The sequence below is a fragment of the Microcebus murinus genome, chromosome 1 (assembly GCF_040939455.1).
Source record: "Microcebus murinus isolate Inina chromosome 1, M.murinus_Inina_mat1.0, whole genome shotgun sequence".
NCBI lineage: Eukaryota > Metazoa > Chordata > Mammalia > Primates > Cheirogaleidae > Microcebus > Microcebus murinus.
In genome coordinates, this window is record NC_134104.1 from 149,915,836 (window position 1) to 149,921,835 (window position 6,000).

Consider the following 6,000-nt stretch of genomic DNA (forward strand, 5'->3'; position numbering starts at 1 on the left):
TGGTTTAGCCATGTTCATGTTGTTTATTACTTTGATTTGACAAGTTTCTAACAATTTAAAATATAAATACCTGGGTAAAATGTGGTCCCCTTCTCACTAACACCTATCCTCCATCAGAGCTTAATCCTGCCCTGGCCCTGGTCCTCAGTTTGGATTGGAGTGATCTTTCTAAGACAGCACAAGGCCCCTCCAGCCTCACTTCCCTTTGGAAGCATCCCAGGCAGACACCGTCCCTCATCTGTCACTTCGCCATGAAAGCATTTCTCAGGGGTTTCTCTGATTCTCTGGACTCCCCTCCCCCAGCAGCCTGAGAAGAGACCACAGCCACATACCAGGTACAGAAGCTCCCGGCTTCTGCTTCTCCCCAGTTAAAGCTTTCTCTGGTGAGTTATCTTTAGCCCAGTGGTTCTCAAATGTGTTCCCTGGGCCAGCAGCATCTGCATCACCTGGAAACTTGTTAGGGCTGTGGGGTGCCTCAGACCTGCTGAATGAGAAACCCTGGGGATGGGGTTCTCATGCATTCTGGAAGCCTTCCAGGAAATCCTGACGCTCACCAACTCACCCCTGTCCTATTCCTGGATTGGATCGTTGCCAGTCTCACCTGGGCTCCTATCTCACCGAGCATCTCCTCCGTGAGACTTTCAGCTTACTAGCCGTGTTCACAAAGGAAGGAAACGCAATGTATCCCAAGGCTGTTTTCCAAAACTGGCTGGATCTTTCCCTAGCCAATCTTTTTATATACAATCTTAAACCAGAAGTATAAAGGGGTTGTGACACACGCTTCCAGCTCTCTGATCCACACCACGGCCCAGCTCTGGGCTTTATCCTTGTATTGGCCTCATGCACACACATCAGAACCAGTTCCAGAAAGGATGGGTCTCCCGCCCCTGCCTCCTTGGGCCCTCCGCACCCTGTAAGCACCCCATTCCCTCAAGCCCCCAGACTTCAGGTCCCCGCCCACCCCCCCCACCCCCCCGGAGATGCACAGTGGAGATAAGCCCTGCTGCGGTCGAGGGTGATTCGGTGAGCCTGGGCCTGCCACTCCCTGCTACCACCTGGTTCTCCTCCAGCTCTGTCAGCACCCGTGAGTGATGAGCCCCTCAGATAACCGCAGCGAGGGCCACAGGCCCATGTCACTTCCTGTGATGGGAAACTGATAACTACCAACCAAATCCCAAACTCCTGCAATAGATTTCTATGGGAAGGAGTGGGGCTGGGGATTGCAAACAGAGCCTTCTGCAGGACATAGAAGCCAGGTTTCAGATACTGGTTGGAAATCGCCCTGCTTGTTATTGAGCATCTGGTAGAACTGCCTCGCTTCTCTTTGTCTTTCATCTTTGCCGTTGCGATCTTTGGGGGCTTCTCTCCATGTGTTAAAGGTGTGTGGGTGGAAAAAAACATGCACATGCACGCACACCACAGTCTTTTTTTCTCTACTTCTCTGCAAGCAGATGCTTTTGTGACTTTCTGAAAATTTTTTTAAAAAAAAATGTCTAGTCTGTTACTTCTGGCTTTTTGCAACTTCTTTTAGAAAAGAAGTTCTGCTCCTACAAACCAAAAAGAAAAAGGCAACCCAAATTTTTAAATGTGCAAAAGGATGAAGAGGCAGTTCCCAGATGTGGGAAGAAAAACATCTGAAAAGATGCTCTAACTAGTAATCAGGGAAATGAATGTTAAACAAGAACAATATTTTTACCATTCATATAGGCAAGCCATTTCGTATCATTTAATATCAAGTACTGGGGTTGGGAGCCAAGTATTTCCCCCCACTCCTGAGGATGTGAAAATTGGTTCAGCCACATTGGGAGGGGATGATGGCCATATCTGTTCAAATACAAAGTCTGCATTCCTCGCATCACAGCAATTCCATTCTGCTATACCCTTTAGAGAAATATGTGTGCGTTTCCTCAAGGAGGCATTGCAACTAAGATCACAGCAGCCTTGCTTATGTTGGTGAAGATGCAATACCACCTTCGTGTCCACCAAGAAGACAATGATTATATAAAGGGTGGCATGTTCATTCTATGGAATACTATGCAGCAGTTAAAAATTAAAGTGTATCTACATGCACGAACAAAGAAAGTGCCCAGGGTATGTTTCTGAATGAACAAAGCAACTTGTAGATGATATATTCAATATAATGGCATTTCTGATAGAAACAAGACACCAAAACAGTATTATCTATTTGTCTAGGAAAATCTACATGTTTATAATTGCAGAGAAAAGGCTTTGGAAGGATTCATGCCCAAATGGCCACAGCACTTACACCCAGGAAGAAGTTGGAGGTCATGGGAGGTGGTCACTCTGAGGCATTTAGCTTAGTGTACAATCATTAAATATTTCATTATGAGAGTGTTTTCAAGAATAAATAGCATAACTTCACATGTACCCTATAAAGATATACAACTATTATGTACCTATAATAATTAAAAATAGAATAAAAAAGAATACATTGCATGATTACATAATTAACATTAAACATTAGGATTCTAATAAGGCTTTTTATCTGTTGAACAACATCAAAAAATGTGTGACTTAAATGTTAAGTAGACTTTGTACAAATACACAATTGCTTCTCTTTGGAAAGTTACCATAAAATCATCCCAGTTGTCAAAATCTCTCGTTGTTCATCTGATCGTTGAGAAGAAAGATAGTTTCTCTGTGTTCAACCACAAACACATACACGTGCACACACATACACACACAGACACCATAACTCATCCTGGGGGTGGCAATTTTCACCCCGTGCCACCCTGTGCTACCTTTCAGGATGTCTAAACCACATCCAAGTGTGCCTTTCTGCTTAGCTGATAACTCAGTTTCCAGGCTTCCGTGCCATCTGATTGTCAACTCATAATTTCAGAGCTGCTGAAACCAAGACACACCTGACCTGGTGGTGGTGCCCGGGTCTGTGGGTGTAGCTTGACAGCCAGGCACCTGGTTTCCTGACCCCAAACCACACAGCTTCCTGTGTGGCCTCGTGAGCATCCTCGTAACAGGCTGCCCTGTCCCCCGTGCCAGGCTGAGCTTCGGAGCTGGCAGGGGAGAGACCATGGGGGACCCAGAAGGCTGCCGGTCTGCAGAAAGTTCCTTACAGCTTTCTAATTCGTACCCCGCATTTAATGAGGCAGTGTTGGAGAATGGAAAGATGTGGAGATTTGGAGGAAAATGCAAATCCAGATGTTTCTGAGGACTCGAGTACTTTTGTTGGCATAGCTCGGACCCACTGGAAAAGCTGAATTATAGTCCTGGAGGAAATGGTTTCAGATCAGAGGTCAGATGACGATGTAAACATCGTCTTGGGTTCTCCCAGACTTTGGGGTGACCAAACATACCTGAACCAGACATACCTGAAATTCTTTGTATTTCAATAAGATGGGGATTTGAGGGGCTCCAAAAAGACAGAGACTGATCATTGCCTAGCAAGGCCATGCCAAGCCGTCCCCAGACATTACCACCCTGCTCCCAGGCACCTTCCACAACGAAGGGGTTCGCCAATAACACAAGCAACTATAGACTCAGAGTTGGCCAAATCCCCTTAAAAACCAGAGTGGCCCAGAGGAGGTACGCTCCTTATACGGCTGTATCCCATCCCAGGCAGGAGAGGGCAGAACTTGTGGGCCCAGGGCAACACCCAACCACTTACTTCATTGAGACATTGACCACGTTTTGCAAGAGACACATAAAAGAGCAGCAAACCTGACTTTAAACGGATAACCTGGCAGCCATGGCATCTTCTTTACCTGCTTCTGGGAGGGGCCTCGCGAAGCTTGAACAATACAAGCGGATTACAATCTGCCCACTGTGGTATCCCAAGGGCTTCCCAGGACCAACGTGCGGTGTCCGCGGGCTCGGAGGCCTGTGTGTCCGTCCCGCAGCTGCACTGACCTCGCCAATGGCCTTTAGACAAGGCCCTCCATCCCTGAGCCAGGCTGGGACTGCCTGCCGGTGATGGCCTTTGTGACACTCGATCGCTAGTCCTCCCTGCCCGCCCAGCCCCTGTCCCCTGCACTCACACTTTCTCCAGCTCTTCAGCCAGTGTCACACGAGCCCTACTGGCCTGGGGGACACTCTCTCAATGACCCTGGGTACCTCTGCTCCAGCTGTCACGTGTGCCTCTGGTGGCTGGCTTGGCGGGAGAGCTTTTCAAGCTTTAAGGTGGGAATCTTGTTAAAATACAAACTCCGAGTCGGCAGGTCTGAGTGGGGCCTGAGAGCCCGCATTTCTAACAAGCTTTGGGGCACTATGCATGATGGCGGGTCAGGGCCACCCTTTGACGTCAGGGGAGGTGTGGGGAGAAGGCCTGCCTCGTGGTAGCCTCTGGACAGAGAAGGGCCATAGGGCCTGACAAGACAGTGTGGCAGGGGCCTTGTGGACTGTGGGGTGCAGGGGAGACGCCAGCTGTTATTATTGTTATGTTTTGTCACATAAATGATATACTTACTTTGGAATCAGAGCTGGGTTTATCCCTCTCGCCACTTACTCGGCTGGCTTACTCACTGAATTTCATTAAGCCTCAGTTTTGTTAGCTGTAAAATGGGAGGCTGTTATTTAAATAAGGCTATATTTGCAAGTATTCTCAGTCAATATACATTTACATATTCATCTTTCTTTTTGTTGATCTAAATGAACAATAGCTTTGTGTGTGCAACTCACTAAACATTTTTGCTAAATGCTGAGAATCTAGAACCAGAACTAGGCTAAAAATCCACTCTGAAACTTTAAACAGCTCTGTTCACAGTCATCTGGTCTTCTAAGGTTTACAAAACTTCCTAGGGAACCCGGGATGATTTACGATTTGTCACCACAGCTCTATGAAGCTAGTGGTTTCAATCGAGTTTCACTTGCCCAACCCCGCACTTCAACAGAAAGCTGGGGAAAATCCACTCGAAAAAAATCTACTCCCCTTGAACCCTTCTCATCACCGGAGCTGCCCAGAGCCAGAACTTGGAATCCATTCCACTAGCGCTGGCATTTCTCTTTGGCTAAGATGGGTTTTCTAAAGCAGTGCTACATAGTAACAATGTAAACTTGAGATCTTGTCATTTAATTCCAACCCATCCCAAAGATTCTTCAAGCAAGGCTGATGGATGGGTTCAGACTGGCAGGTCCCAAGAAAGACAACTTGGATTGGGGATGTTTAGCAGGAGCCACAGACAATTCTGGCACAGGAATGGCCCACAAGTGCCATCACTGCAGGGTCACTCTCTGCCTGGCAGTGTCATAAGTACCGTTTTTGCACCATCTCCCTTACCCATAGCAACCACCTCGAGAGGTGGATACCATTGTCACTGCACGTTTTACCAAAGAGAAAACTGAGGGAAAGAGGAGTTAGTTAACAAATGAATTTAAAAGATGAAAAATCTGACTATCTTATTTTTACCTGTGCAATATAAAACTAAGCTATTCACCTACTTAATTGGATCTGTTGATTGCTCTGGAATCACCCCATGGTATACTTGAGTCTTCCACGGTATACACAAAGATTTAAACACAAAGCTGAATATCACATCACTATTGGGTATAGTGAAAACTATAAACAACACAAGTCTAAAATCAATTACTGTACATCCAAACAGTGGAAGAGTGTGCAGCCATTAACAAAAAATTGTTAGTGACGTTGGCCAGGCGTGGTGGCTCACGCCTGTAATCCTAGCCCTCTGTGAGGGCGAGGTGGGTGGATCACTCAAGGTCAGGAGTTCGAAACCAGCCTGAGCAAGAGTGAGACCCCGTCTCTACTAAAAAATAGAAAGAATTAATTGGCCAACTAAAAAATATATATATAGAGAAAAAATTAGCCAGGCATGGTGGCGCATGCCTGTAGTCCCAGCTACTTGGGAGGCTGAGGCAGAAGGATCGCTTGAGCCCAGGAGTTTGAGGTTGCTGTGAGCTAGGCTGACGCCATGGCACTCTAGCCCGGGCAACAGAATGAGACTCTGTCTCAAAAAAAAAAAAAAAAAAAAGAATTGTTAGTGACATGAAAAACCCTAAGGATAGAAT